This window comes from Pongo abelii, chromosome 5 (assembly GCF_028885655.2).
Source record: "Pongo abelii isolate AG06213 chromosome 5, NHGRI_mPonAbe1-v2.0_pri, whole genome shotgun sequence".
In the NCBI taxonomy this organism is placed as follows: Eukaryota; Metazoa; Chordata; class Mammalia; order Primates; family Hominidae; genus Pongo; species Pongo abelii.
Window position 1 is genome coordinate 48,695,602 of NC_071990.2, and position 24,968 is coordinate 48,720,569.

At 35.5% G+C, this 24,968-nt stretch overlaps 1 long non-coding RNA gene across 1 annotated transcript in view; it reads left to right on the forward strand.

Moving 5' to 3' along the window:
• LOC129059951 (uncharacterized) overlaps window positions 1-20,253 on the forward strand; it is a 54,469-nt gene extending 34,216 nt beyond the window's left edge. Inside the window, exon 3 of the long non-coding RNA XR_008526198.2 lies at window positions 19,683-20,253. This is a non-coding gene — a long non-coding RNA (uncharacterized LOC129059951). The remainder of the gene's footprint in view (window positions 1-19,682) is intronic.
• Window positions 20,254-24,968: the final 4,715 nt, after the last annotated feature.

Here is a 24,968-nt window from a genome sequence, read left to right on the forward strand (position 1 = left end):
GTTTTGCTTGGATGAACTCTGAGAATTTTATTCAAATAGAGACTAGGTGTCTTCCTGATGTTGCTTGATGTATTTTAGGAGGATAATTTGCATATGTTGTTGAAACTAATCCTGCATTTAACTTATATTTCTTCCAAAGTTCTTTGGTAAATGTTGAGAAATAATGTTGTTAATTTTTTGTTTTCTTGGTGAAGACACTAAATTATTTAATGGTCACCAAAATTAGTCTTAACTTGTTAGTTAAATTGGTAGGTTAGGCAGCAACAATTAAGAAGGAAACAATGAGTACAATTAGGTTTTAGGTTTGACATTGGCAGAAGAGTATACTTTTGTGGAAGTTTCATAATTACAATTGTCTTATAAAATGTGCATTTTCATTATTAATTTGTATTAGTCCATTCTCACACTGTTGTAAAGAAATACTGAAGACTGGGTAAATTGTAAAGAAAAGAGGTTTCATTGGCTCATGGTTCTGCAGGCTCGACAGAAAGCATGGCTAGGGAGGCCTTAGGAAACTTACAATCATGACAAAGGTGAAGGGGGAAGCAGGCATTCTTCACATGGCCAGAGGAGGATAGAAGTGTGGGAAGGGGTAGTGCTACACACTTTTAAACAACCAGATCTTGTGGTTAACTCATTCACTATCATGAGAACAGCACCAAAGGGGAAATATGGCCCCATGATCCAATCATCTCTCACCTGTCCCCACCTCCAACACTGGGAATTATAATTTGACATGAGATTTGGGCAGGGATGCAGACCCAAACTATATTGTAATTCAAATGCTCCAAGTACAGTAAATCTTTTTCTTTCTCTTCTGTTAAATTGTCTTAGTTTCTCATGTGAGGGCAAAATAAACTTCTTGGGTCTGTAGATAGTATGTATTAGCCATATCATTTAATAAATATTGCTAATTAAACTAAGAAATTACATTGAAAGAAGGGTAATTATCCAGCATTTTAGAATTAGAGAATCTGTGCTTTTCTTATATTCCAAAAATATTTCCCAAAAACATCTTTGTTGGAAATCTTAAATAGTTATTGTTCTGGGAAATATATTTTAGGAGTAAAATATTCTTGAAATGAAAAGCTATGTAAGTTATAGTCAAAGTAATTCTTTCTATCATAAATATATATCAGGTTAGTCACTCATTCTGGGATAATTTTTCATCTTCTTGAGGGGTTTTAGTCTTTAATCTTTAGAGTGGTCTTGAGAAAGCTCATAAGGTCTTTGATAAGTTAATAGAAAATAATTCTAAGATTCAATATTGATAAAGTTCCTTTCTTCACAGAGAGAAGTCAAGACTATTAGGTTTTATAGGCTATATGTTCTATCTCTATAGTATCTATCTATCTATCTATCTATCTATCTATCTATCTACCTACCTATCTATATGTATATCAACCAGGGTAGCTTCTGGAGAAGGCTAGTTGAAATAATAACACTTTCAACACTTGAAATATTTTTTTAAAAACTTCTCCCTGAAGTGTTATTAGTCAAAATATAAATTTTCATTTAATTTTTCAAAATGATAATTATTTCTTCCTGTGAATGATTGAAGGATTTTTAAAACGTAAAAACTATAGGTATTAATAATTAAAGCTAAGGAAATATAGCCGAAGTAGGGAAAAGAATAATTTTGACTAGCTGGGGCTAACAAAGAATCTTTGAAAGTGATCAATGCTTCTGATTCAGCAGTTTTTTTTTTAATATAAATGAACTAAGTTTATCTAGTCTACTAGTCCAAAGATATCAACATTCCATTCCCGCAATCAAGTATGTGTATGTGTGAGAAAGACAGAGAGATAGAGACAGACACAGAGAGATGGGGAGGTAATGGACTGAAGGAGAGGGAAAATTAAAAAAAAAGATGAGACTTATAAACTGAGAATTATTAAAAAAAGCTTTCAATATTGAATTTGCCTCATTTCCTTATTCTACTTTTTTATTCAATAATGTATGTGTAGCTCTCTCTTATCTTTTGAACAAACTATACTCAAACTTAAGTGGATAAGAAAAAATTAGTAAAGTAAACCTCTTACCAGAAGTCTTTACCATCTTTCATAAGATCCACCATCTAAGATGACATAAAATTTATACTAGTTAGATTTTTTCTGAAGAGATCAACCTGGCTTCTTCAGTACAGAACATGTATTGGCCATAAATCTTAGGTTGGTACAAAAGTAATTGCGGTTTTTGCCATTGAAAGTAAAAGAAAGAAGACCAAGTCATCCTTTTGTGACAATAGCCTTATTCTTTAGTCGAATGCCTTCAAAAGTATTATCTCAAATGATATTCATGGGGTTTACTGAAAAGAAAAACATTATAATTCAGGTAGTGGTCCAACAATAAAACCTCACTTTGGTGTGATCCTACGAAATCTACAGGTTAACACCAGCTTGTTAACAGTAGGGAAAATATGCATTTCAGCTAAGAAAATGAATTGCAATAACATTCTGAAATGATGGGCTTACATCAGTAGAAAACAGATGATGTAAAAGGAGATAAAAGCAACTAAATGTGAGTTGTTGATTACTCACGCTGCATGTTTGCTTCTTTCCCAACCCTGTTTCCTTCTGTGTGGATAATGCCTCACCGTTTTTGTCCTCTACACTTCTCTGTACCACCTAACTCATTATGCCTCTGGGAAGTGGGCTAGTTTATCTGACTGATGAAACCGGACAGAAAAATCTGGACTTCCTCAATTGAGCTCAGCTCTTACATTTCCTTTCTTGTGAACTGGATGTGCCCAACAGCAGGCATTCTTCTTTCCTCATGTAGTAAGTCCTACCCTAGTACCCTTCCCCACTATTGGGAGGAAAAGCCTGTGCTAGCCCAGCACTGTTCATGACTGGCTAGGAAGATAAGTTGACTTCCAGACTTTAGATAGGGAACTCAATTGGAGCTTTTATTTAGTCTTTTTCAGTATTTTAGGTAATATTTTTATCAGCCTTATTTTATAATAATAAAAAGTTATGTAAGTATCATTTACCTAAAATAAACAATCACTAAAGTATATGTGTGTGTGTTATGATCAATGTGTATAGTTGTTTAGCTAACACAATTACAATATATAACATTTGCATTAACCCAAAAAGTTCTCTGATAACCCTGTGTAATCAATAGATTTCCTGTAATCCTTGCTCCTGTCAGTGACTGATCTTATTTTTTCCCTATTTGTTTGACATTTTCAGAATTTCACATAAATGGAATCACACAATGTATCGTCTTTTTGTGTCTGATTTATTTCCTTTAGCATAATGCTTCTGAGGTACATCCATGTTGTTATTTTTATTAATAGTTCCTTCCTTTGTGTCTAAATACCAGTTGGGTATCTGAGTTGCTTCGAGGATGTGCATTTTTGAATAAATATTTAATAATAAGACTTTGCATAAATATGTTATTCATTTCTGTTGAGTAAACATATGGAAGTTGTATTTTTGAATCCTAAGATAAGTTTATGTTTTACTTTAGTAGAATCTGCCAAACTGTTTGCTAAAGTGGTTGTACCATTTTCCATTCCCACAATCAAGCTGTCTTCATATCTTCACCAACACTTAATATTATCAGTCTTTCTAATTTTTTGGTATTCATTTTGATTTTAATTTTAAATTTTTTACTGACTACTGACCTTGAATCTCTTTTCATATATTTGTTTACAATTTATGTATACCTTTTGGTGAAATAGCTATTCAAAATTATCTTCATTTGTTTAATAGAGGTCTTTGCTGTTTATTTTTAAGTTATAAGACAATATATTCTGGATATAAATTCTTGGTCATGTACATGTTTTGAAAATATTCAGTCTCTGTGTTGCCTGCCAATTCATTTTCTAATGGTGACTTTTAAAAGGTAACATATTTATTTTGATGATCTTCAGTTTATAAATATTTTATAATTGGCTATTTTGTGTTTTTATTAAAAATCAGTTGAAAATCTGTTTTGGATATATTTTTAAAATATAGTTCTGGCTTATTTATATAGCTATCCTTATTCACATAGCATAGCCTTGATTATTGTATCTATATAATGAGTATTGAAAAAAGGTAGTGTGTCCTTTACCTTTTTCTTTAAGAAAATTGTTTTGGCTATTCTAAATTTTCAAACCAGTTTATTCATTTCTAAAATCAATTGCTGAAATTTTAATTGGTACTGTATTAAATCTATAGATGAATTTGGAGAGAATTAGCATCTTAAAAAGGTTCATTCTTTTGCTACTTGAACACAGTATATCTTTTCGTTATTTATGAACCCTTTTGAACACAGTATATCTTTTCGTTATTTATGAACCCTGGACATAGTATCTATCTCCGTTCTCTCTAAATTGTTTTATAGTTTTCAGTTTATAGGTCCTGCACATATTTTGCTAAGCTTATCTCTGTGTATTTTATTTTCTGATCTTGTCAGAAATGTATTTTAAGTGTCAAGCTCCAAATGTCTATGGCTGGTATATAGGAATATATTTGGTTTTGGTTTATTGAAATCTATGAACTTGCCAATACCACTTTAGTGTTAATAGCTTTTTTGTAAATTCCTTAAGATTTTTTGGATAGACAATCATATCACCTGCAAATAAAAATAATTTATTATTTTATTTACAAGATGTATGCCTTTTAATTATATTTTCATTTTTCTCTAGCTAGGAATCCAGGCAAATAATGAATAAAAATATGAGATCAGATTTCCTTATCACATTAAAAGGTCCCCTTCAATTAGCAGTTTGCTGAGGGATTTTATCTGATTAGTTGATGGGTTTTCCTCAAATCCCTTTCCTGTATCAATTAAGATAGTTGTAAGGTTTTCCCTTTTTTATTCTGTTGACATTGCAAATTATATTGCTTGATTTTTTTAAAGTATTAAACCAATTTTGCATTCCTGACACAAGCCCCACTTTTTCTTTTGTGTTTATATTTCTGGATTTAATTTGCTAAAATCTTAAAATGCATTATGTATGGCAACTATGGATATGGGATCAAAGAATATTGGTTGGTAATTTTCTGTTATTATAATATCTTTGAATAGTCTTAATATTAGTGTAATCCCAGCTTCATAAAAGGAAATGGGAAGTGTTTCCACTTGTGTTTTCTGAAAGACTCTGTAGAATTGGTATAATTTTTTTTCTTAAATGTTTGGTTAAATTTATCAATGAGGGCCGGGCACAGTGGCTCATGCCTGTAATCCCAGCCCTTTGGGAGGCCGAGGCCGGTGGATCACGAGGTCAGGAGATCAAGATCATCCTGGCTAACACGGTGAAACCCCTTCTCTATTAAAAATACAAAAAATTTCACCAGGCATGGTTGCGGGTGCCTGTAGTCCCAGCTACTTGGGAGGCTGAGGCAGGAGAATGGCGTGAACCTGAGAGGTGGAGTTTGCAGTGAGCCAAGATTGCACCACTGCACTCCAGCCTGGGCCACAGAGCAAAACTCTGTCTCAAAAAAAAAAAAAATTCATCAATGAGGCTCTCTGGGCCTGGGGTTTTCTTTGTAGGAAAGTTCAAAACTAAAAATTCAATTTGTAAATACATATCAAACTACTTAGGCTATCTATTTATTCTAGAGTGGGATTGGATCCTTTGTATTTTTCCAAGAAACTATTCCTTCGAAGTTATTCAACTCTGACATACAATTGTTATAATATTCATCTTGTTAGCTACTAACATTTACAGGATCAGAAGTTACACCCCATCTTTAATGTTTCTGTCTTCCTTTTCCTGCTCTCGTTTTAACTCTCTGAAAAAGTTAGCTTTTTGTTTTGTTTTTAACATTGCTGTAAATTTTCTATTCCACTTAGTTCTTCTCTTTATTTTCTCCATAGAATTATTTCAGGTTATGGGTAATTTGGTGTTCTTAAAGTAAAAGTATAGATCCTTTATTTGAGGCCCTTCTTTTCTGTAATGTAAACATTAAATGCTAGAAGTTCTCTCTAAGTCTGCTGTTAATTCAATCGAGTAAATTTTTCTCTTCAGATATTTTAATTATTAATCTCTATAAATCTTATTTGTGTCTTTTAAAAACATTTTGTGCCTTTCCTCATTGTGTTCTGGCTTTCTTCTACCATCTTAAACATATGAAATATTTATCAAAGCTCTTTAATTGTCCTTGTCTACTCTCATCATCTATTGTTTCTGGGATTATTTTTATTAATTGATTTTTCTGCTAACTATAGGTCATATTTTCTTGCATCATTGAATGCTTGGCAATTTCAGATTGGATACTGAACATTGTGAATTTACATTTTTGGTTGTTAGATTTTTTTTGCTGAAATACAGTTAAATTATTTGAAATCAGTTGTGTATTTATACAATTGCTTTTCTAAAAGCTTTGTTATGGTTGGACCTCTAATCTAGGGCCTTTAATCTAGGGCCATGTATGCATGCTATTAAGGAGATAAACTTCTGGAGATCTTACTCCATATTTTGCAGTATCTTTCCATTCTGTTTGGTGGAAAGATAAACCCTTCACAGCCCCTTTGAAGTCCATGAATTGTTGCCTACTTTTTTCTCATGGTTTTCTTCCTGATATGTTCTCTAAACCTAGGTAGTTATTTTTTATGCAAGCTCAGATTGTTGCTCAGTCGAAAACTCAAAAATGCCCCTCTAAATATCTGGACCTTTCTGTGTGCACAGTTCTCTGTTTTTGGTACCCTTTTCCCAAATTCTAGCCTCCTCAAACTCTAATCTTTTTCTTCTTAATATAATTAGACTGCAAGGCTATGTTTGGACCTCCCATGGTTTTGCTGCAAACTTGAAAACGGATTCAGAGAAGCATGCAGTGAATTTGTCAGGTCTACCTTGTTTCTTTTTATTCCAGGAATCACATCCTAGCTGCCCACTATCCAATATCTGAACCATGTTGTTTCACATATTTTCTAAGTTTTATCGTTGTTTATGATGGGAGGGCAAGTTCTGTCCCTGGTACTCCATTTGGGCCAAAAGCAGCAGTTTCCAAAGATGTTATTTTTATCTGCCATCTGCCTGATTCTTTGCCTAACATCGCAAAAATTTTCAGAAGTAGGTGGGAAATATGGCTGTTGTATTTTTGCTTTTACCCAAATAATTCAATAATGTCTCTTGAATTAAAAAAATTGTTTAAAATATTTTGAGAAATTTTCATTATAAAGCTAGTTAAAAATTAGAGAACTTTAGTCACACAGTGGCAATTTGTAATACCTAAAACTTACCCAGAGAGATCATGAATATAATTCATTATTCTTCCTTAATGAACAATTAGTTAAGAGAAAATTAGTCGACCGAAGATATCTTACAAATATGCTCTCTTTCTCTCTCTATATATATATAAAACACATATATGTGTGTGTGTGTGTGCGTGTGTGTGTTCCAAAAAAATTATTCTTAGTCTCTCAAATAATTTGTATTGCAAAAAGTATTTTGGAATAAGTCTAGATGTATATAAGTTAATATATATATAATTTTAAATATAAGAGACTGAGAGGTTGGTTAAAGCTAGATGTTGTCTTTAAACTTGAAAATATAAGCATTATGAGAGTCTAAAAAAGAAAAAATATAAATTAGTAAATTCAGATTTTAATTGGAGTTATTTTTCTTTTTTTATTTGTTATTCAGAAAAAGCAACAGTGTTTTATCTGCTTTTGCTGCATAACAAACAACCTCAAAAGTTAGAAACTTAAAATCATAGCCATTTATTTGTTCATATTTTTACGTCTTGGAATATGGAGTGGACTGTGGTAGGCTTACTCATACAGTCATACGTGAGGTTGCCTGGGGCATGATTGGTTTAGAAGGGCCTTGGCTGGAAAACCTAGTTTCTGTTCCACTTGGTTTTTTAACATCCTGTTGTGGTCTTTCCCCATGGGGCATGGTCTCTAAGAAAGCCAAAGAGACAGAACTTGAGTGTATGAACACATATCAGGCCTTTGTTTTGTGTCAATTTTACAGATGTTCCAATGGGCAAACAACTTACCTGAACAATCTCAAACTTGGGGCAAGAGGGAAGATATATTACACCCTTTAGGACAAGCTACAAAATTTTGTTCCCATTTTTGTAATCTATCACATAAAGCATACTGTGGTTCTTCCTCTTAAAATTCTTTTATGGCTTATTGTCACCTTCAGGATGAAGATTAACTTCTCTAAGATTGCATTCAAGGCTATTCATAGGCTTGATACTGATCATTAATCTCTCATACATGGACCAAACTCCAAGTCATTTTTCATTCAATACATTAATTAGGTCCATAGTTAAGAAAGGGATGACTGGGTGTGGTGGCTCACTCCTGTAATCCCAGCACTTCGGGAGGCCAAGGCTGGTGGATGACTTGAGCCCAGGAGGTGGAGACCAGCCTGGGCAACATGGCAAAACCCTGTCACTACAAAAATTACAAATATTAGCTGGGGTTGGTGGTGCACACCTGTAGTCCCAGCTATTTGAGGGGCTGAGGTGGGAGGATTGCTTGAGCCTGGGACATCATGCCTGCAGTGAGCTCTCCAGTCTGGGTGACAAAGTGAGACCGTGTTTCTAAAACGAAAAAAAAAGAAAAAAAAGGAGAATTTGATTGTAGGAAGACTCATTTTCATGGAGACTACACATGTATTTGGGGTAAAAAATCAACTAACTGTTGTAAAGTCATCTTTATCAACACTTTTGGAATGCATTTGATGATGATTCATTTAGTTCTATCAGCCAGATTCAAGCTTTGGGTACTTAAATCTGAGAGATGTATAATTAGAAAATGTAATAGTTCAGAAAATTATTTTTTAGAGCCATAATTGCCCTTAGATATGCCCACAAATCCTGTAGGGTTGGTATAATATGGACTATGGATATTAACAATCAGAAAATAAAACCTAGAAATAAGAACTTTTTATTTAATTATTTAATTATTAAATTATTGCATTGCTGTAATAATTTGAACATTTACAGTGTGTCAAATATTATGTTAAATATATAATTTACATTAGTTCATTAATGTTCATAGCAATCATTTAGTGTAAGTGTTGCGTGCCTGTTTTCAGATGAAGACACTAAGAATCAGGGATGTTGTCTAAAGTTATACAAATACTAAGTTAGTATAACAATTTGTTATATTGAGATAACAATCTGTTTAACTTTAGGTAACCCTCCTGGGGATAAAACCTAGGCCTGATTCTGTAGTATCCGCTGATAACCACTAATTTATAATACCTTTCTGCTCCCTTCCTTTTGGGTTGTATTAGTTTTTTCTTGCTATGTAACAAATTGCCGCAACTGTTTTCCTGGTTTAGAAGTCTGGACACAGATCAGATGAGTTCTCTGCTCATGGTCTCACAAAGCTGTAATCAAATTATTGGCCAGAGCTATAATCTCACCTGAAGTTCAGGGTCTTCCCCCAAGCTATACTCACATATGTGCATTAAAAACAATAAACTAATTTTATTGCAGCATTATTACTAATGTCAAAAGATTGGAAAGGTTGGGCTCAGTGACTCATGCCTGTAATCCCAGCACTTTGGGAGGATGAGGCGGGTGGGTCACCTGAGGTAGGGAGTTCAAGACCAGCCTGACCAACATGGAGAAACTCCATCTCTACTAACAATACAAAATTAGTTGGATGTGGTGGCGCATGCCTGTAATCCCAGCTACTCGGGAGGCTGAGGCAGGAGAATCACTTGAACCGGGAGGCGGAGGTTGTGTTGAGCTGTGATCGTGCCATTGTGCTCCAGCCTGGGCAACAAGAGTGAGCCTCTGTTTAAAAAAAAAAGAAAAAAGAAAAAAAAAAAGACTGGAAACAAGCTAAAAGTAGTTAACAAGGTACTGTTTCAATGACGTATAGTACCTGTATACAATGGGATATAGTACATCTGCTAAAATCACTAGAGAGATCAATATGTGGTAGTGTGGAAAAACGTTTATAAATTATGAATTGTTAATTGGAAAAGGTAAACTTATGGCATAGCATTATGTCATATATATGTAGGCATAGTACAATTTTTTAGAAGTACAAATGGGAAACTTAACAGTAGTTGCTTTACTGAAGGTAACTTAGAGTCTGAAGTAGGAGGGACATTTGTATTTTACTATATATCTTTTTCATTCTGTTTATACTCTTTACCAAGTATATATGTTACATAACTTTTAAAATAAAAATTATTTAGTATGAGAAAACTGTACTTTAAAATAAAAATAAATGTTTTCAAAGAGCATTCAAACAGTGCCTGCAGGGGTGGAGAAGGGCGGTCAATTCGAAATATCCATACTGCAGAACAGACAAAAACACTCATTATAAGCAATGTGTAAATAACTCATAATGGGGTTTCAGGGGAGGTAGAATTCATTATCTCCCATAGTCAGGGATTCAGGGACGGCATTCTGAAGATGGCTCTTTAGGCGAGTTTTCATGTTGGAGACAGGAGGAGACCTAGTGGAAACACTAGGAGGAGTGGAGATGATGAAACAAATGAGGGTCATAGAACATGAAGTTATGGATTAGGACACAAATGCCAGTTGATAGAATTCCTTTTCCCCCTGTACGAACATTAATATTCCTTTGGAATGATTAATTTGCTTATGATGTTTAGATCAGATTGGTGGAAAATATTAGAAACATGAGAAAAGGTAGAAAATGTGCAATGAATCAGACTTTCATATAAGACCAGTAGCTAGCAACTAAGAATTTTGACAGAACAGGGCAGATACCTGGAGTAAGATGAAGCTTTAAAATAGCCAAGAGGAGCACTAAAAGAGAATGCAAGGGGAATCTATAATCAAATTGTTTCTAAGTTATAACCCCTTGCCTGGGATGTGGCCCAGGTTCAGAGTTCAGTCCACCTCATTAACCATTTGGCTAGTGATTTCATTGCTAGCCCTCTGAGACCAGTGCTTTAGAGTGAAAGGGAAAATCTAGACCTCCACAACAGCGCCTTCAAAGGGAGAACTGCTCTTCCATTAATTCAACAGAGAAAATCGGTAATCAGTAGAAATATCCCAAGGCTATCAATGCAGTTGTTTTCTACTCAGTCTTGGAAGGACTGCTGACTCCATGACTGTTATCTTTGTTTAAGTTGTTCTTTTGAGAGTACTAAGGCAAACACATGAGACTCTGGGATTCATTTCAATGCAAGTTAGCACACAGATGCTGAGAACATTCCTGTACAACACAGGAGAAATGGAAGACAGTCTACAACATACTCTAAAAGCTACAAATAAGATCAAGTCCAACAAATACTGTGAGGGCCGAGCAGGATGGCTCATGCCTGTAATTACAGCACTTTGGGAGGTCGAGATGGGGTAATTGCTTGAGCTCAGGAGTTCAAGACCAGCCTAGGCAACATGGCAAAACCCTGTTTCTACCAAAAAATAGAAAAATCACAAGACATGGTGGTGCATGCCTATAGTCCCAGCTATTCTGGAGGCTGAGGTGGGAGGATTGCTTGAGCCTGGGAGGTGGAAACTGCAGTGAGCTGAGATCGTGCCACTGATCTCCAACCTAGGCAACATAGTAAGAAACTGTCTCAAAAAGAAAAAAAAAGGATTAAAAATATATATATTATTATACCTTCAAGCATACACTCAGTAACAGATATCCTTAAAACATGAGGCTAGGCTTATATTTAGATGTGACAAAATACTTTATGAAAAATTTCACAAATAGATGAACTGTTTTTGCATAATCAATCTTGTCAAAAAAGAGGAACTCATGATATGCTATTAATTATTTAAAGGTATGAATCTGATTATCGAACCACATTTTAAAGTTTCAATGGAAATAAGTATAATAAATTATTGCAGTGTTTACATCTGTTGAAATTCTGTTCTTTCTTTCATCTTTCATTAAATTTTCCTCCTGAGGCTGGCATGTAAACTGGGACTTAGCTTCTTGCCTCTTAAGAGGAGAACCCTTAATGTGGTAAAGTAAAACTTCACAGCTTTCTTAAAATCCCATAACAACATTAATTTGAAGCCAAGATCAAATATCACAGCTGTGGTAGATTAAAGATGGTTATAAACTATTTTCTGTTCCTTGCGTTAAGAAGTAGAGTTCAATTCCCCTCTTTTTGGATCTGCACTGATTTAGCGACATGCTTGACTAATAGTATCTGGCAGAAGTGACATTGTGGTGCTATCAAGGTCATGTTTTAAGAAGCTTCTGGTTTCTACCCAGGCCTTAAGGATTACTCTCTTTTAGAGCCCTGGGAGACCTTAGTGTTAGAGCACTATGCTAAAGAAGGCACATACACATTCTCCACATGACAGTCAAAATTTATTCTAGCCTTGCAGCCTCTTCACCAAGGTGTCAGACCGATCTGTGAAGCCATCTTGGATTCCCACGCCAACTTATCAACCAGCTGAGTATGACTGTGTCACTTTAACTGATGCAGAAATATCACTTTAGTTGTACGGTGCCTGGATTTGTAATCCAAAAAATCTTAAGATGTAACACAAGAATTGTTTTAAGCCACTGAATTTTGGGATAGTTTGTTATGCAACAATAGATAATTTAGACAATGGCTATAATGTCTCTGTGTCCTCGTAGTTACACATTTACCTATGATAATTGTCTACCAATGTGGAAAAATTATATTACTGTTCAGGTTGCTGGGAAAAATTGTAAGGTGAATTAAAATTAGCTATGTTATTTTCTCATTTCTTGATGTCCACGTCTTTCAGAAGCCAATGTCATCATATTACTTACCTGCTCATAAAATCTCTGAGACCAGCCACTTCCGTTAAAATGTAATGGGGTATTTGAGTTTTTTTCTACAAGATGCATTTTCCCTTTGAACTTATCTTTTATTTAGGGAATCAAAGAAAAATTTCCTAAGAAGGAAATTTCAGAAACTGGCTGACAAATAATTTCAAAAGAAAGATTTACCCAATAATTATTAGAGAGAACTTGGTGCTGACATCTTATGCCATGACACACCTCCAATTCAATTTCAATTCTAGGGGGCTTTGATTCATCTTGTGCTGCCAATGTTTCACCTGAAATTTCACCACTGTCTTTTCTCATTTGGCCTCAAAGTCTTTCATAACATGGCATATTGCTGCCCCTGAATGCTAGAATATTATAGAAGTACAGGACAGTTAATGGTTTCAAGAATAATCCTTAACAATTAGGACCAGAGATGAAATAAATGTTACAGCCTTCTATTCATGTGAACAATTTTGAGTAGCATTCCATACATTTCTCAGAAATCCTGGCAAACTCCTCTCTTTCTCTCTCTCTCTCTCCCTTTCTCTCTCTTTCTCATTATGACTTTTCCTTTTGTCCTCTCTTATTCTCTCATATCCTTATTCTTGCTTCCTGGGAATTCATTCCAAATAACCTTCCTACACCCATGTCTTTGCCTCTGCTTTGTTTGGGAGGGAAATACAAACTAAGACAGTGTTTCAACATTACATTACTTAGAAGATATTATATATTCCATTTATGCTAAAGCCCAGTCTTCCTACTAATCCAGTATTCATAGGGCTTACAGCAGGTATATTTTTCAGGTAAAATGAACGGTTTTACGTGTAATGATGAATAATTCTTCCTGATTTCAAATAACAAGACACCTGCATTTCAAATTTCTTGCTGAGGTGAAGACAGCAATATATGCATTTAAACTATAATTGACTAAGTATAAGATGTCAGTCTCATTAACACCTCCTTGCAAATAACTAAAGTAAGAAGTCTGGATATATACCTCCTACTGATGTGGTTCAAAATGTAGTTTCTTGGTATGGGCTACCACTAAGCTTAATAGAGAGATTAGGGGGAGTATCATTCAAATGTCAGTAAGGACTTCCGCTAACACTGATAGAAAATTATATTCCAAAATTTAATTTAAAAATTAACTAATAATAAAGCATTATGTAATTGCATTAGTCAACAAGCACTCTAAAATCTGGCCCCCAGCTTACTCAGTTTTAAAGATTTCACTTCAGCCAACGTCAAATAGTATGAAATCCAGTCTAAAACCAAATTAAAGTCACCTGTTTGCTCAGGGTTAGTATACTAACTTAATTAATAGCAAGACAGAGCAGAACAATTATTCTGAACACAACAAAAATAAGGACTAACTAAATTCTGAATTTTGTAGTATGCATCAAATTAATTAAAAATGGGTGGAAAAAATGGCAAATATCTCTTCTGGCAAGGAGTAGGCAAATGCCAACTTATAAAAGAAGCACATGGTCAGCTTACAACTGATTTGCTGAGCAGAAAACCCCTAAAAGCTCGAACACTTTCAAATATAATGGAAAATTCTTAAATACAAATATGTACCAGAGATTTCTGTAAACATAACGAATTTGTTCTGAACTATGGTCAAAAGTGATCCTGTATTACTTTTGAAATCAAACTTCCCTGGCACCACATATTTATTTAGCTTGATAAATAACTTCATCTGAGTGCTTCAGAGATGTGGTGCGGGCATTATAGTCACATTAAAATTCCACCATCTGTTGGATACACACCCAGCAGTGGGATTACTGGATTATATGGTGTGGTATTTGGATCTTTTTGAGGAAATTTCATACTGTTTTTCATAATGGCTGTACTGATTTACATTCCCGCCAACAGTATAGAGGGTTTACATTCCCACCAATAGTATAGGGGGTTTCCTTTATCCTTTATACTATTGGTGTGAATGTAAATCAGTACATCAGTACATCCTCACCAACACTTGTTGTCTTTTGTCTTTTTGATAATAGCCATTCTAATGGGTGTGGGGTGATAGATATCTGTACTCTTAGGTTTATTGCAGCATTATTCACAATGGTCAAGATATGGAATCAACCTGAATCTCAGTCAATGGATGAATGAATAAAGAAAATGTATTATATATGCACAATGGAATGCTATTTAACCATATAAAAGAAAATTCTGCCATTTACAACAACATGGATGAACCTGGAGAACATTATGTTAAATGAAATAAGCCACACACAGAAGGAAAAATAATGCATTATCTCACTCAGATGTGAAATTTAAAAAAGTTGATCTCCCACAAAGCTAGAGAATAGAATGGTGGTTACTGTGGGCTGGGACCATGGGAGTGCAGATATTGAGGAAATGTTGGCCACTGGATACAAAATTTCAGTTAGATAGGAAAAACAAGTTCAAGAGATCTATTGTACAATAGGGTGACTATAGTTCATAACAATATATTGTATTCTTTTATCCCAGGCCCTAAAGTGTCATTTCACTGTTCTCTCTTTAGGCCTAGTCTGGGCCTTGGAATTATATTGTGTTCTTGAAAAATGTGGAGACAGTGGATGTTAAGTATTCTCACAACAAAAATGATAACTATGAAGTAAGTCATATGTTAACTAGCTAGATGTAGTCATTACACAATGTATATATATTTTAAAACATCATGTTGTACATGATAAATTCTTATAATTTCATCTGCCAATTAAAACTTTTTTAAATTCCCTTGACCTTCAAGAAAAAATAAGAATCTCAAGCCACAGCTACAGAAAGAAGTTAGAGGTTTTGTTTGTTTGTTTGTTTTTGTTTTTTAACTGTGGCTTTTATTGTGCTATACAAAGAATTAGTTCTCTTATAACAGCAAAATATCCTGTGATGCTCTCTGCGGAACATTCGATTGTAGAAAGCACTGGAACAAAATGTACGTTTGCCTGTGTGAGTTTGTGTGGTGAGCGAAAGGGACAGGGAGGAGGTGGAGAGAGGGTAATTGATATTTGAGGAACTATTACAAGGTATCAAGGACACTATATTAATTACTTAATATGCTCATCAAAGCAACACTGAGATAGCTCTTTAAAATCTCAGTTTCACTGAAGAAAAAACAGATTCATCAAGATTTAGAAACAATAAAAGTAACAAAGCTCATACATTATAAAAGCAAGATTCAAATTCAAATGTTTTCTAGATTCTAAATTCTTGTTCTTCATTGCATAGCATACCACCTCTATTGAATTAAGGCAAATAAGCTTCCATATGACAGATATTTTCAGCTGCATGGCACCATTTCCATAAGGCAAATATTTTTAGCTGAGATGCATTTCTTTATAAATTAATAGGCACTATCTATATTCTAAAGAAGTACATGGAAAATTCAGCTGGGAAGAGGAAAAATGCTCTTCTTTTTTATTCTGAAATTTCAATATTCACATCTGTCTAAAGACATAATATTGCAAGAAGAAAATGGAATAAATAAGCAATAAGTGAGAAGATTTGAGAGAGTAGGGGCAGGAGCTGGGCAAAGATACTCCATCTTGTCTTCCCCTTGATTAAATTGTAAATTCCCTGGAGGTCTCTTGAATCTTTATGCAGTACTAGAAAACTGACATCATGTTCAGCAAACAAGCTTATTGCTGTTATTTACAGATAATGAAGGGCATTTCTCATGCAACAGGGTAGATACTACACCTCAAAAAACTTTCTAGTAAGACAGGAAGTTTGAGTTTCTCCTTGCATATTTTCTCCAATGTTGTGCATATACTATATGATATGTAAATGTATACATAGTACAGTTACTACATGATCTTTTGTCAAACTAATTTGTTTGCCTCTGGCTTGTTTTCTTTGCTCTGCCCTTAAAAGTGAGATTCTAATAACTGCCTTTTCTCCTGCCACTGGCCCAGGTGTACTAGCTGCCTATTGCAATATAACAGATGATCAGCCATAAGCTTAGAAGCTTAACACACTTTTTTGATCTCACAGTTTCTGTGAGTCAGGAATTCAGGCAAAGCTTAACTGCGTTCTTTACTTCAGGATCCCTCACAAAATTAGAATCAAGGTGTTGGCCAGGGATGAGGTCTTGTCTGAAGACTCAACTGAGAATGATACATTTCCAAAAATATATCATTTTTGGCAGAACTCATTTCTTATAAATTGGGCTGAGGGCCTCAGTTTGTCAGTTCTTAGCTGGCTCTTGTCCCAAAGCTGATGTCAGTTCTTGCCACAAAGGTCTGTTTAACGCAGTGGCTTGCTTCACCAAAGTGTGCAACCTGAGATAATCATAGAGAGAGAAATGTTGGTAAGGTAATAATTTAAAGCAGGATGTGATAAGCACCAGATATGTGATAGGCACACACACACACACACACAAACACACACACACACACACACACACACACAGAGTCAGAATTCCAAGATTGGAGAGATCACAGGTGCTGGGGAATTCATAGAATGGTTTATATAGCAGGTAGGACTTCAATCTGATATTGAATATATGTAGATAACATCAAATATGGAAAGCAAAGCCATGTACTCAGCCAGAGGTAGCTGCAAAGACAAAAGTATAATTGTATGGATTCAAATGGCATATTCTGAGGAAATGTGGAGCACTGGACTACTTGAAGAAAATGAACTGTTTTGAGAAGTAATGAAAATTGATTATATTACACACAGCTTTCAATATGCCATACTGCTTTAAATACTTTACCTATATTAGCTTATTTAATTTTAGTAATAACCTTCTGAGATAGACAATATTATTATTCCCAGTTGGTAAATCAGAATATTAGATCCTAGAAGTTCTAAGTTACTTGATAAACTTACACAGCTATCAAACAAAAGAGATTGAATTCAACCAGGTATTCTGACTCCATAACTCATGGTCATAAAGTAGGTTAAAGCTAGTTTATGCATTTTCATAAATGCAGAATCTCTGTAGTTTTCTCTGACTTTGCTGCTTATAATTATGGGGCCATAAAGAAATCACAGACATGAGTTTTATATTCTTTAAAATAAGAAGTTTAAGATAAATAATCTTAAACTTTTCCTAAACTTGAAAACTCTATGGTTCCAATATTTTAAAAATAGATTTTAGCCTACACAAAGCCAGCAATTACAGAAGTTTTTTGGCAGGACAGAGTCATGAACCAAGGAATATTTTAGGAAACTATTCTGGTAGGAAGTGCTATATAGTCTGGATTAAAGACAGGCTATAGTCAGATGAACAGGTGAAAAACATTGCTTTAGGACAAGTCTTCACAGACTTCCAGTGTCGTAGCTGAAAGAGATATGTTAAGGAATCACAGAGGACAAAGTTAAAGAATTTACTGAAAGGCAGTTGTGGTGATGTGGGAATCCCGTGACAATGGCAGCCAGATTTGGATTTAATTCTGGGGTCAGACACTTAACTGTGATGCAGGGAAAGTTACTTATATTCTCTAAGCTTCAGCAAGATGGAGATAAGAAGACAGTATTAGGGTAGCATAGGTATGAAGCAATAATAAACAGTTCTCAGCAAGCAATAAAAGCAATAACTTGGTACAATGCACTTTTATTCCTCTTACACTCAAAATCTGCTCAGGTTCCATAAAACACTCCAGATAGTGGTCTCTATGTGGTGATTAGTGATCCAAGCTACTTTGATCTCATGGCTCCCCATCTCAACCCAAAATCCCCTAGTAACCACAACAGAGGAAGAAAGAGCAGACAAATTCTTCAGTGTTTTTACCAGTTCTTTTTAGGCATTTCCACTGACTGTACACTGGGCAGTAACAAATGATTCTGCCTAACATAAGGGTCTTGAAAGTCTAGTATTCTTTATGCTCAGGAATGAGAAGAGAATAAATATTGGTAAACATTAGTGATGTCTACAAAAAACACCCAATTTATCTTAGCATAGTATCATGCACATCGCATGATGGGTATCCTTGGTGATATCTTTCACTTTACTCTTCTTGACAGAATTGGGTAGAGTAGGGTTAGGGAATAAAGAAAGGAAAGTTAAAAATACTCCCAAATACTTAAAGGTATCTTTTTTCCTTTTCATTCTGTCACCTTCTTCCTCTTTCTCTCCCTTTCTTGTGCGTATGTGTGCGCACACACACATGCACAGAGGTGCATGTGCACACACACATGCACAGAGGTGCATGTGCACACACACACACACAGAGGCATACGTACACACACAGAGGTGCTCACACACATACACAAGCATGCATGCACACATGCATGTACACACCACAACTTAGAGAGCACAGATATTTCCTAAGTACACTAAATCAATCTGATTTCTCAAATTTCAGCTAGATGTCCATGAATCAAGTTAAGATTTGTGGAAGTGATAAATCAACTAGACTTCACAGGTCAGTCCTGAAGTTAACATTTCTATGATGTTTCATTCTTTGTTCTGATATTTCAGGCAGTCTGAAAACCTGAATTTAGGTCTGGGCCTGCTATATATACATCATTTCTAACATTCCAGATCTATGTGTCTCAGTTATAGAGTGGTTGTTATTTTGTGTGGGATAATTTCTTCTTGTGCTGGAATGTATTATACATTTCAATATTTTATCATCTTTGATCCCTGCCTCTAAATTTTTTAAACCCTCTTAATGATTGTGAAAAATAAATTTGTTATACACATTTTCAAATGTCCCTGGTTTTTGAGTACTCTTTTACTTGTAAAACACTGTCTAGGACTGTGAATTAGACTCTTCATACATCACACACTCTAGTAATAAAATGGTTAGTCATGGTATAGGAAAGAAAACAAGAATATCTAAGAAATATCAGATATCATAGTCTTAACACTCAGACTTCTTTTAACTAAATAGGGCAAGAGACTGTTCCCTTACAATCAAGAAGAGAAAGACTACTATGATTGTAGTATATGTCATCTTTTAGAATGTATCATAGATATGTCATGACATCTTTTAGAATGTATTACAGATATATTATGCCGTCTTTTAGAATGTATCATAGATATATAAGTTTTGGAATACTTTATGATTTCTTTTTTATTTTCTTTCACCCAGGCTGGAATGCAGTGGTGTGATGTCAGCTCACTACAACCTCTGCCTCCTGGGTTCAAGCGATTCTCCTGCCTCAGCCTCCGGAGTAGCTGGGACTATAGGCACCCACCACCATGCCCAGCTAATTTTTATATTTTTAGTAAAGATGGGGTTTCGCCATGTTGGTCAGGCTGGTCTTGAATGCCTGACCTCGTGATCTGCCCCCATCAGCCTCTGAAAGTGCTGGGATTACAGGTGTGAGCTACCGTGCCCAGCCACTTTACGATTTCTTAATTTACTTCTGTAACAGATACTTGTTGACGTTTTGTCTCCTGACAGATACTAAGTAACAAAGATGAAAAGCATAACAATCATCCATGATAATAGAAAAGATTTCTTTGAACATACATGCAATCTGAGGCAGAAAGAGTGCTGAGATTAAAATGTTAAGCCTTAAACTATACCACAAGTTACTGAAGTTGTCTGAGTTACTTGAAAAGTATCAGGTTTTATATTTGTTGCATCAAACACAATGTTGTCTAATGTAGTAAGAAAACCTAGTTACAGAAATAAAAGAGTAAAATTATTGTACATGAATTATGAATGGTCTCTGTTTTTGTTAACAGACTTTATTTTTTAGAATAGCTTTAGGTTCACAGCAAAATTGAGAGGATGGTACAGAGATGTGCCCTATATCCCTGCCCCAACACAGGCATAGCCTCCTCCCTTATTAACATCTACTGCTGGAGTGATACCATTGTTATAATATAAACCTACATTGATATGTCATTATCACCCAAAGTCTATAGTTTACATTAGGGCTCACTCTTACGTTGTGAATTCTATAGGTTTGGACAAATACATACGGACACATATCCACCATTATAGGCTCATACAAAATAGTTTTGTTACGGGGTCTCTGGGATGTTGATTTTTCTGACTGGAAACCTCTGTGGCTGCGGCACCTTTGCCCAAGTTCTTGCCCTGGATCCAAGAAGAATGAGGTATGCAGACAAGTGAAGGGTGAATAAGCATTTTATTTAACAGCTCAGAGGAGTGGGTAACTCCTCCCTGTAGGCAGATCATCAAGTCAAGTGCTCAGTTCTCAGCAGAGAGGAGGCCCTGGAGAGGGTAGCTCCTCTCGCAGGCAAGTTACTCCAACGTCTTTGCAGGTCTCTGAAGCTCTCAGAAGAGAGAGGGTAGCTCCTCTCTGCCAGCAGGTCATCTCTGCAGCTCTCAGTGCAGAGGGTACTCCTTTCTGCAGCTGATCATCCCATTATCTCCAGCTATCAGCAGAGATAGTATACCTCTCTGCAGTGGGTTGTCCCATTGTCATCTCTCTGCCCTTTCCATTCTCTGACCAACCTCTGCCCTGCTCTGGCTGAGCCCAGGGCTTTTATGGACCTCAGAAGGGAGGAAGTGTGTGCTGATTGGTCCATGGGCAGCCATAGGCTGCCCAGAAGCAGCACCACTAGCTCACACTCCAGTTCAGGGGACTGGTAGCTTGGCCCCCAGCCTTCAGGCCCTTCCTGGCCGTAATGTGGGGCCTTACTGGGGATCCACTCCCTTCTACCCAGGACTCTGGAATTTTGCCTTTTCCAGAGAGTCATATAATTAGAATCATACATAGAAACAAGCATTTAAGGCCAGGCATGGTGGCTCACGCCTATAATCCCAGCACTTTGGGAGGCTGAGGCAGGCGGATCACTTGAGGTCAGAAGTTCAAGACCAGCCTGGCGAACATGGTGAAACCCGATCTCTACTAAAAATACAAAAATTAGCCAGGCATGGTGGCGCATGCTTGTAGTCCCAGCTACTCTATTTGGGAGGCTGAAGCAAGAGAATCGCTTAAACCCAGGAGGCATAGGTTGCAGTGACCCAAGATTGCGCCACTGCACTCCAGCCTGGGTAACAGAGACAGACTCCATCTCAAAAATAAATAAATAAATAAATGAATAACTAAAAAATAATAAGATATAAGCATTTAAGTATCCTATGTCTTTCCGTGGCTTGATGATGCATTTCTTTTTAGCACTGAGTAATAATCCATTGTCTGAAGGCATCACATTTTATTTATGCATTTACTTGCTAAAAATACCTTAGTTGTTTCCAAGTTTAGATAATTATGAATAAAACTGCTATAAACATCTATGTGCTGTATTTGTGTGGACATAAGTTTTCAGCTACTTTTAGTAAATATCAAGAAGTGGAACTGATGGACTGTATGGTAAAGGTATGTTTAGTTTTGTAAGAACCTGGTAAATTGTTTTTCAAAGTGGCTGTACCATTTTCCATTCCTTGTTGAGAGGCCTTGTTGCTCCATGTCTTCATCATCATTTAGTGTGGTCAGCATTTTGGATGCTGACCATTCAAGTAAGTGTATTTTAACGATAGACAAGTTTTTTTTACTATTAAATTTATTCCCACTCCATGGAATTATGTATTGTCTGATTCTGTGTTTCTTGAGAAAGCTTTTGATTGTTTAGCATCCCTTGAAACCTGCAAATAAGGAGGACTAAAAAGGTAGGTTAATGAGCATTTACTGTATTTGATCATCATTTTCTTTTTTTACAGCATTATGCACTTACATTCCTTTGTTATACATTGGTTTTTCTAAAGTTTTCTTAGTGTGAGTCATCATTTTTTAGTCTCATTAATTCTGGGATCCTAAAGAAATTGCTTTTCTGGGCCAGTGACATTGAGAAACAGATATCAGACTGTGATGAAGTCAGCAGAGAGATGTACCTTGTGAAGTGTACATCCTCTCCTTGCAAAGCCATGGCCTGCCTGCAGGATTTTTCTTTTCTTATTTTATTTCTAATTTAGTTCAGATTTGTTGGGAGATCTATAACACAAGGTATCTAACAGCTGACTAAACAGACTAATTGAACATCTACAGGCATGTGAAATCCATGTCCAAAATGGACTAATCTCTTTTTTTCCCTAGGGTTGGCTGTTTGTTCCCTAGTATCAATTGTATTAATTATGACTCCATTCTCTAGACATCTATAGCAGACATTTGAGAATCAATCTAGTCTTTTCTAATATCTAATCAGTTAGTTAATTAATCCATCAATAATGTGCTGCTGAATCTACTGTTAACCATATTTAGACCATCCCCCCTTTACTACCTCTCTGCTATGAGTATTATAACTCAGGCTATCACTATTGTTACTACTGGGGACCATGAGCTGCCAGACTGGCTTCCCTCTAATTCACCCTTCTCACAAAGGACAAAGTAATTTAAAACAAAACAAAAAAACAGGATATTGTTCCGCTTATAATACCTCAATAATTCTTAAAGCTGCCAGCAAAAAAAAATTTAAACATATGAATTTAGCACTTAAGGCCCTTCATAATCTAACTGCTGCCTTCCTTTCCCTCCTCAGTTTCTGCCATTCTTTCAGCACAACTCTTCTTTACCTGCCTGGGTCTGATGCCTGCATCCTGTATTTTTGTAATGGGCCTTATCTTAGCCCATTTTGTGTTGTTGTAACAGGCTATAACAAACTGGGAGACTTAAAAAGAGGATAAGTTTATTTCACAGTTCTGAAAGCAAGAAAGTAAGATATCAAGGTGCTGGCATCTGGCAAGAATCTTGTTTCTGTGCTTTCCCATGAGAGAAGGCAAGACGATGAGAGAGGATAGAGAGGATGAAAGAAAGAGGAAGGGGGCAGAATTCTTTTTTTTTTTTTTTTTTTTTTTTAATCAGGAATCCACTCCAACCACGAGGACATTAACGTATTTATGAGGGTAGAACCCTCATGACCTAATCACTTCTTAAAAGTCCTTTCCCTTAACATTGTATCATTGGGGATTAAGTTTCCAACACATAAACTTTGGGGAACACATTCAAACCTTCAAACTATAGCAGACCCCATAATGTCAATGGTCTTCATCTCTACTCTGCTTGTCTAGTTTATGAATTCTGAATTCTGAAACATTTATTTTTCTAACGGTGGAACCCACATGGAGACCAAATAAAACTCTTTCAGCCATCTTATGGGATGATTACAGGAATTCTTACATGCTCCATTTTGCCTATTTCAGAGTGCACATAATTCTGTGAAGTTTCCTCAGGCAGTCATTGCCACCTTCCCCTGGGTTGAAGAATAAAGAGGTCAAATGGAATGTCTAAACCCCCAAAAAGCCTGGAGATTTCAGATTTGATACTCAGCTCCCCAAAAAACAAAAAATAAGATGCATTGAAAGATATAGCTAATTTTTAGCTTATTTGTTTTGCATTGACTTGCAATAAAATAAAATAAAGACAAAAATAAAAATATATGCTTGTATATATTTTAGTATTTGAAGAAACTGTTTAAGCAAGCCAGTTGTTTAAAGAATTATTTGATTATTGTGTGGCACCTTTCAGTGTAGAGTCCTGAAAGATTATCCACTGTAAGGCAGAAAAGGCAAATCTGAAATGTCTTTATAGTTTTGACTAGACAGTTTATTAGAATAAAGATGAAGAAACATTCCAATAAAATGATTCATATCAAAATTTACACAATCCACATTGTCTGAAGTTCTGTTTTGTTTGTTTGTTTGTTTGTTTCATATCATAAAGATACATGAACATCATCTGGAAATCCTGGAAAAAAGCCTTTTATAACATTATATAATCCTATAGTGTAAAGGCATAGAACCTTTTAACTACATAGAAATCAGCAATGTGTTTTTGTGTGCTCAATTATGTATGTATGCAAATTCAATTCTACTTGTATGTTAGCTTTGTGAAAGAAACAGCCTTTGATTATGAGTTTATATCCTGGCTCAATTATTGACCAGATGGATGACTTTGGAGAATGCCAGTAGCCTTTCTGAATTCCCCCTTATTTTGTATTTATGAATGAGATCTCTCACTTTGTATGGAAGCTCCCTGCCGGAGGTTCTTTGTGATGTTCCCTGATGTATTCTAGAATAGTGTCTGGCATATAGTAGGTGCTTAACAATTATTTACTGAAGAAATATAGGGAAGAGTTATAAAATAGACATAGGTTCTAATGGGCATGTGTAGTAGGCCTCTAAACTCTAAATTTTGTGATGCTGGCCACCTCAAAATTTCCTTGGGTTATTTATTTATGGAGAGAGTTTCAGTTACTACACAGGGACTAGGGTTCATGGGTAACTTCACCCCCACCCCCACGACTGTGCTCTTGAAGAAGGAAGCAGATAAATTTTCCAAAGTCATCACCATAATTTAGTGAAGTTGAGTGGAAATGCCTTTGTAGTGTAAGTATTTCTGAAGGCTTTATTAGGTTTATTCCTAATTGACTTGCATTTTGTGCCCACTTATTAGTCATGGTG